This window comes from Hemibagrus wyckioides, linkage group LG16, assembly GCF_019097595.1.
Source record: "Hemibagrus wyckioides isolate EC202008001 linkage group LG16, SWU_Hwy_1.0, whole genome shotgun sequence".
Taxonomy (NCBI): Eukaryota; Metazoa; Chordata; class Actinopteri; order Siluriformes; family Bagridae; genus Hemibagrus; species Hemibagrus wyckioides.
In genome coordinates, this window is record NC_080725.1 from 22,872,394 (window position 1) to 22,880,000 (window position 7,607).

The window sequence follows — 7,607 nt, forward strand, 5'->3', positions numbered from 1 at the left end:
ACATCCTCCCATCCTCCCATCCTGACTGTCCCAGAATACCAGCAGCTTCTTATTTACCCACAATCCTCCACAGGTTCTGAGTCCTCGTTAAGCCAAACGAGAGAACTCGTTATTACAGTATATTTCATTAAGTGAGGAAGAATCTGTGTGTGGTGCAGGTGTAGGAAAATAATAAACAATTCCCCAACACCTTAGAGAATGAGGACAATGAGAGAAAGTTCTACACACACACACACACACACGTGGTGTATCGTTAACTTCCTGTTCCACCTTCGTTAGAAACGTTGTCAATTAATCAGCTCTCATGCCAGGCTTTTGTCTCAGTTCCACCTTCACCTCTGACTAATAAAGTACTGACACTGGAGACTCCTTCCACACGTCATACACACACACACACTTATTCTCATTCAGAAAACTTCACACATCACACAATACATCCCTGTGATTGAGCTGTTGCTATGGAAACGATAAGGTATCAGAGCGAGTGTGTTAATATAAACCTGCGTGACAGTCTAAGCTGCTGTAGGAGAGAATTAATCAACACCAATCAGATCCCTTCATGTCCGTGTGTGTGTGTGTTACAGGAAGAGGATTTAGGCGTGTGTGCCGTTTGGCCCTTTGCCCGGTAAAGGAAGTTGGAGCCAAGGTGACATTCAGCAGATGGCAGCGTCAGTGTGGTGCACACACACACACAGACACACACACACACAAACACCAACACACACATACACAGCAGGCGATGGCAAGCGCAAGATGACGAGTAGAGAAGCGGTGACACTCGTCTGTGGATCAGTCTCTGTTTTTAATTTGGAGGCAGATGGACGCTGCTGATGGCTGCATGTGGGAGTGAAGTGGTCAATGATCCACACCTTTAGCTTTCGGAAAAATAGGAACAATTGATAGATGTTTGGAAAAGAGCTCTGCCATTGTAATGTTTTTCTGTGTGTGTGTGTCTCTCTCTCTCTCTCTCACACACACACACACACACACACACACACACACACACACATACACACACACCTGTCAGCTAGCCTATATGTGGTCTGCTTGCTGAGTAAACCTGAGTAATGAACATCTGTTGTTGTTAGCGGATGACAGCGAGGTGAAAGAGAGACAGGACAGGATCTGATCTCTTTCACTCCCTCTTTCATCTCTCACTCATCTCTCACTCTCTCTATCCCTCTCATATTAGTAAATGAGAAATAAACGAACCTAACATACTGTACACCGTACTTCTGACACACCTTCAGGAGACCGTGTCACTGAATCCTCTGTGTGTGTGTGTGTGTGTAAAAGCTTCAAGAAACTGATCAGTCAAAATGTTTCAAATTCACGCCAAAAAACCCATCGGCATCACATCCAGACATCACGTCTAGACGTCTTTTGATATTTTCTTCTTTAGTCTGGTTCTGGAGCATCGAGGCTTGCTCATAAACACATAAATACACTGAGAAGTTTCCATACAATTGCTTTGAAATCATTCAGCTGTATTATTTTTAAATGTCATTGTTTCTTTCCTGAAACAAAAAGATGGCTATTATTATTCACCTTTGCTCCGCCCACAATCCTATCATCAAATGTATTAAAAAAAAAGGTGCTGAAATGTATGAGATTACAGACAAAGCCCTTTATAACACAGCCACGGCCTTGACACACACCTTTGTAAACGCTACAGATATTTATATATATACGATTATGTCAACAATGTCAGCCCTGTGAGTGTCAGATACCTGCTGCATGTAAGTGTTATGAAGGGTTTATAAAGGATAAACTCAGATATCAGGTGCTTATTAAAGATATACTATATTTGCAAAGGTTTTGGGACAGCCCAAAGGTGTTGTTTTTCACTCAGTTCCAGTGAAAGGAACAATTAATGCTTCAGCTTCATACCAAGACATTTTGGACAATTTCATGCTCTTTGTGGGAACAGTTTGGGAATGACCCCTTCCTGTTCCAACATGACTGCACACCAGTGACCAAAGCAAGGTCCATAAAGACATGGATGAGTGAGTTTGGTGTGGAGGAACTTGACTGTCCTGCACAGAGTCCTGACCTCAACCCCACAGAACACCTTTGTGGTGAATTAGAGTGGAGACTGTGAGCCAGACCTTCTCGTCCAACATCAGTGCCTGACCTCACAAATGCGCTTCGTCTAGAGGAATGGTCAAAAATTCCCATAAACACACTCCTAAACCTTGTGGACAGCCTTCCCAGAAGAGTTGAAGCTGTTATAGCTGCAGAGGGCGGGGTTACAACTCCATATTACATTCATGTGCATATAAAGGCAGACGTCCCAAAACTTTTGGCAATATAGTGTGAAATAATTCATCTGCATTCACGCCTGCTGTAGAATTCATATAAAGAAGTATAACAGGAGAAGGTTTATCCCTGCAGTCTGCCCTCTTCCACATACACCAGCTCCTGTGATTGACAGGAGAGAGTAAGCCCCGCCCACACACACAGAGGCTGTGCTGGGATTCGAAGCATGAAATTAAACCTGAATGATTCCTCAGACGACGAGGAATGTGGGATTTTTTACTCGTGTAACTTACAGAACATTGTGAAGTGATTGTTTTGTTTCTTTTCTCTGTGTTGAAATTCTTGTTGTGGTGCACACACACACACAAACACAAACACAAACACACACACACACACAGATCTGTTTGAGAATACACTGGAGTATTTCTGTTAAAGAAAAAGGAAAAGGTGGGAATGAATTAGACGGCCTTTTGCACTCGTACAGGTACAGACTCTGACGGAAAAACATCTTCACCTGGAGCTCCAACCTCTTCAAATCTGAACAAACTACAAATTTAGAGAAAGGTCTTCCTGCTCTCGCTCTGAAGCAGCAGTGTTTCACTCTGGATGTGAGACTGATGATGGAGCACGGCTCTTCAGGATGAGATGTGGAGAAGGACAGAGTAGAGCCTGACATGCTGGAGATCTTATTCTTATTCCTGGCATGTGTCTCAGATCAATCTCTCTTTCTTTCCTTCTTTGAAGTGATAGAGTGCGAGCTCAAGGGCCATAGGGGATCCTGCAAGAGAGAAGGATGTGCCGAGGGAACAGATAGAGAAAGATGAAAGGAAAGAGTGAAAAGGAGGAAAAAGATGAGGTGAGCGCTTGAGCATGATTTCTGTGCATCGGTACTTGAGGTGAGAGAGAAAGAGAGAGAGAGCCGAGAGAGTGAGACAAGAGAGAAAATATAGTGAGAGAGAGAGAGAGAAAGAGAGAGAGAGAGAGAGAGAGAGAGAGAGAGATGAGGTCAAACAGCTGTGTGAGAAGAGTCAAGGTTTCTGGGATAAACCTGTCTGTCCTGAATAACTGGAGAGAGCTGACTTATGGCATTTACTCTGTGTGTGTGTGTGTGTGTGTGTGTGTGTGTGTGTGTGTGTGTGTGTGTGGAGAATTCTTTCGATTAAGATCAGACAGTGATTAGTGATTATAGACTTTTCTGTTATATTAATAACGACACAGCATGAAACTGAGCTCCATCAAGTTAAAGGCTAAGATCATTAACCAGGGTTGCCAGGTTTCAGCTAATTTAAACCAAATCAATCTTAAAAACCTAAAAATAATCACATAAAAAAAATTCAGACACTGACAATTTGAGAGAATTTGTTCTTTCTGTTTCCTCCTCAGCCTTAGTGTGCATCAGAAGGTCACCTCGTTGCTGATGTCCAGACGTTTTCCACTCCATGATCCCCCTTTTATCCTTCACACACTCTTTGCAATGTTTCATACAACAGAGAAGGATCTGTACATAAAACAGTCTCGTCCATCGGAGTGTTGTCTTCCATCTTGGAATTTTTTCTCATCTAGCATCACCGCCTGCCTGGTAGCTCCGTTCCTGTTCCTCTAAGAAAACAAAGCTGCAAGTGTTGAGAGCATGAAGTGTCCAACATTCCACACGATTCAATAAGTGACTCATTCAGGTACTGGAAGAACACCTCGTCTTCTTCTTGGAATTATTAGCACATGACTCAGGTTATTTATACTACACAATAGCACAGGATAGATCGTAAGTATGTGATTTGGGACACACCTCGTCTGACTGCTTTGTTTGATTTATTTCTGATTATTTGCTATAAGACATGAATTATCCCAATCTGGCAACCTACCTGTTCTCTGCTCCTCTCCCCCAAACAAGAGGCAAACTAAATCCTGCCCAAATGGTCACTTGAACACATAAACACTTGTTGCAGTTCCTGTTTTAACCACTAGATAATCAGTGTACAGTATATCTATATATAATATATATATAGATAATATATATTTCTGTGCAGATTCACATTCGATTCCTCAAATGATTCCTCAGAAGTCTGGAATATTTAACTTTATGACATCAGGTTTGTTTCGGAATATCTTGGAGCGGATTTCAGGAAAACGTTACAAAAGAGTCGACTCTTAGAGTACTCATGAGTTGAGTCAACTCATCTGATTCGTTTCCCTTAAAAAAATTATTTCTGCTTCTTTTCTCTGGGCAAATACAAATAGTGGCTTGATTATTTTTGCTGTATTCTTCTTACTAACACACTCCACTTTCACACTCAAAAGACATGATGGAATTTAATTTCTCCCAGAAGAATAAGCAAATAAATAAATAAACAAACAAATATCCTCCTTCATGAGATTTCTGAGAGATGTCTAGATATCAGAGGAACTACAATGAACCCTGAATTGCGTCTGGTTTAATCTGAAGTCGCATATGTACAGTGTGTGTGTGTGTGTGTGTGTGTGTGTGTCTCTGCATTCGGGTCTTTAAGCATTATGACAGACACTGTACTTATGTGATGACTCATTTCACCTCAGAGAGTGTAGAGAGCATTACACACACAGAGAACCACTGATCCAGACTCTCTCTCTCTCACACACACACACACACACACACACACATCCCACAGCAGTCAGTCTCTACAAGTGCCTTGGGCAGAATTGAGTCCAGATTTCGAGTGTCTCTGTGTGATAACTTCTGATGAGGCAATAGAAAGTAACACGGTGTGTGTGTGTGTGTGTGTGTGTGTGCAGTGTATGGGAACCAGGCTGACACTGAAACATGCTATTCCTCACATTATCCCCAGCACTCGAGCGTTTCAGTGGTTAATCCCGAGCTTAACCCCGACCTCGGCAGCAGCAGCGGCACTGCGTCACGCCATGAATCCCGCTGTGGTCTGAAGTCAGGTGTGTGTGTGGAGTGTGCGAGAGGATGATGTAACACACCAAACACACCACACACACACCAAACACAGTCTATTGTTAACGGAAAACATGTGAAAGGGAACGTGTTTACCTCGGTGTGGAATCTGTGAATTTGTCAAGCTGCAGTTCCTTTATTTTAACCAGGAAATGAGTTCCTTCTCAACTGCAGTAAGGGGTGATCATTTTGCAGAACTTTCACACACAAACACACACACACACACATGATGATCATTACTTTATTAAGTAATAAACACAGTATCTCCTGCTGCACTGACCACTGCTCTGAACTAAACACACGACGACTGACACCTGAGCAAACTCCCCTTTTCACTTAGTTTAGTGGCGAGCCACAGACCAGTAGAAACCACAGACCAATAAAAAACCCAACAACTGATCTAGGAACACACGTCTATCAGGCTAAAGAGGCTGAGCACAACAAAAAAAGGAATTAACACAAGTTTTTACTCCACAGTTCTGGACTCTAATTGGTCAGAAGGTGTTGATTCATTCTCTGGAACAGCAGCTCTCACAGTAGTGCAAGGTTTACACTGATGCGATCGCTCTGATGCCTTATCGTTTCCATAGCAACAGCTCCTTCACAGGAAGTGAACATGCTCCTTCACAGCGAACATGCCGGTGAAGCTACAGATGTTTATAGCTGCTAGAACTTGTTTCATGAACATGTAACTATAAACGGATAAAAAATTCTGACGTGTTCTTTAATTTATAATAAATAGTTTTACTAGAGAACTAGAGCCACGCTGAGGGTGTGGTTATTTCCTCATTCATTTCTCTCATCAGTCTGTTGATTGTTTTGTATTTGGACAATGTTTATTTGTACTTAGCACCAAAAAGTGTATAAGAGCACCTCAGTGCTGTTCAGTATTCACACACAGGAACGCTTCATCAACACTACGATGTAACGTGTCATCTTCTGACTCTTATTTCAGGAAACAGTCGTTTGTCTTCTCATCACGTTACGGCTGAGGCACGATGCTCAGTTCTGCTTTAATCACAGAAACCAAACAGGAAGTGAGTTCGAGAGAAAAAAAAACTCCTCATAGCCTTCAGTCTCGCTCTGTAAATTGGGATGCAGGTAATGTTTCTGCCAAAAACCTGCAGGGTTCATACACACACACACACACACACACCTCTAAATAAAGTAATCAGCCTTCTGTTCCTGCAGCTCGTTGTGTGTGACGCATATGAGCATGGTGTTTGTACATAAATCACCCTGTGTAAGCCGTGTGAAGCTCAGACTACACGCTTCAGGCTCCGAGTGTGTGTGTGTGTGTGTGTGTGTGTGATTATATAAGGACTCGTTGTGTGATTCATTGCAGCTCCTGTATGTTGTTGTGTTCTTCTGCTCCGTTCCTGTAAACCTTGTTTTCTAGTTTGTGTTTTTCTGAATTAAAGACGAGGAGCTGTGTCCATGAAGACGTGAACCATGGAGGAAAGGTTGGACTTCTGAGTGTGTGTGTTAGTGTGTGTGTGTGTTAGTGTGTGTGTTAGTGTGTGTGTGTGTTAGTGTGTGTGTTAGTGTGTGTGTGTGTTAGTGTGTGTGTTAGTGTGTGTGCTAGCGTGCGTGTTAGTGTGTGTGCTAGCGTGCGTGTTAGTGTGTGTGTGTGTTAGTGTGTGTGTTAGTGTGTGTGCTAGCGTGCGTGTTAGTGTGTGTGTGTGTTAGTGTGTGTGTTAGTGTGTGTGCTAGCGTGCGTGTTAGTGTGTGTGTGTGTTAGTGTGCTAGCGTGCGTGTTAGTGTGTGTGTGTTAGTGTGTGTGTGTGTTAGTGTGTGTGTGTGTGTGTGTTAGTGTGTGTGTTAGTGTGTGTGCTAGCGTGCGTGTTAGTGTGTGTGTGTGTTAGTGTGTGTGTTAGTGTGTGTGCTAGCGTGCGTGTTAGTGTGTGTGTGTGTTAGTGTGCTAGCGTGCGTGTTAGTGTGTGTGTGTTAGTGTGTGTGTGTGTTAGTGTGTGTGTGTGTGTTAGTGTGTGTGTTAGTGTGTGTGCTAGCGTGCGTGTTAGTGTGTGTGCTAGCGTGCGTGTTAGTGTGTGTGTGTGTTAGTGTGTGTGTGTGTGTTAGTGTCTGTGTTAGTGTGTGTGCTAGTGTGCGTGTTAGTGTGTGTTAGTGTGTGTGTGTGAGTGTGTGTGTTAGTGTGTGTGCTAGCGTGCGTGTTAGTGTGTGTGTGTTAGTGTGTGTGTGTGTTAGTGTGTGTGCTAGCGTGCGTGTTAGTGTGTGTTAGTGTGTGTGCTAGTGTGCGTGTTAGTGTGTGTTAGTGTGTGTGCTAGTGTGCGTGTTAGTGTGTGTGTGTGTTAGTGTGTGTGTTAGTGTGTGTGCTAGCATGCGTGTTAGTGTGTGTGCTAGCGTGCGTGTTAGTGTGTGTGTTAGTGTGTGTGTTAGTGTGTGTGTGTGTTAG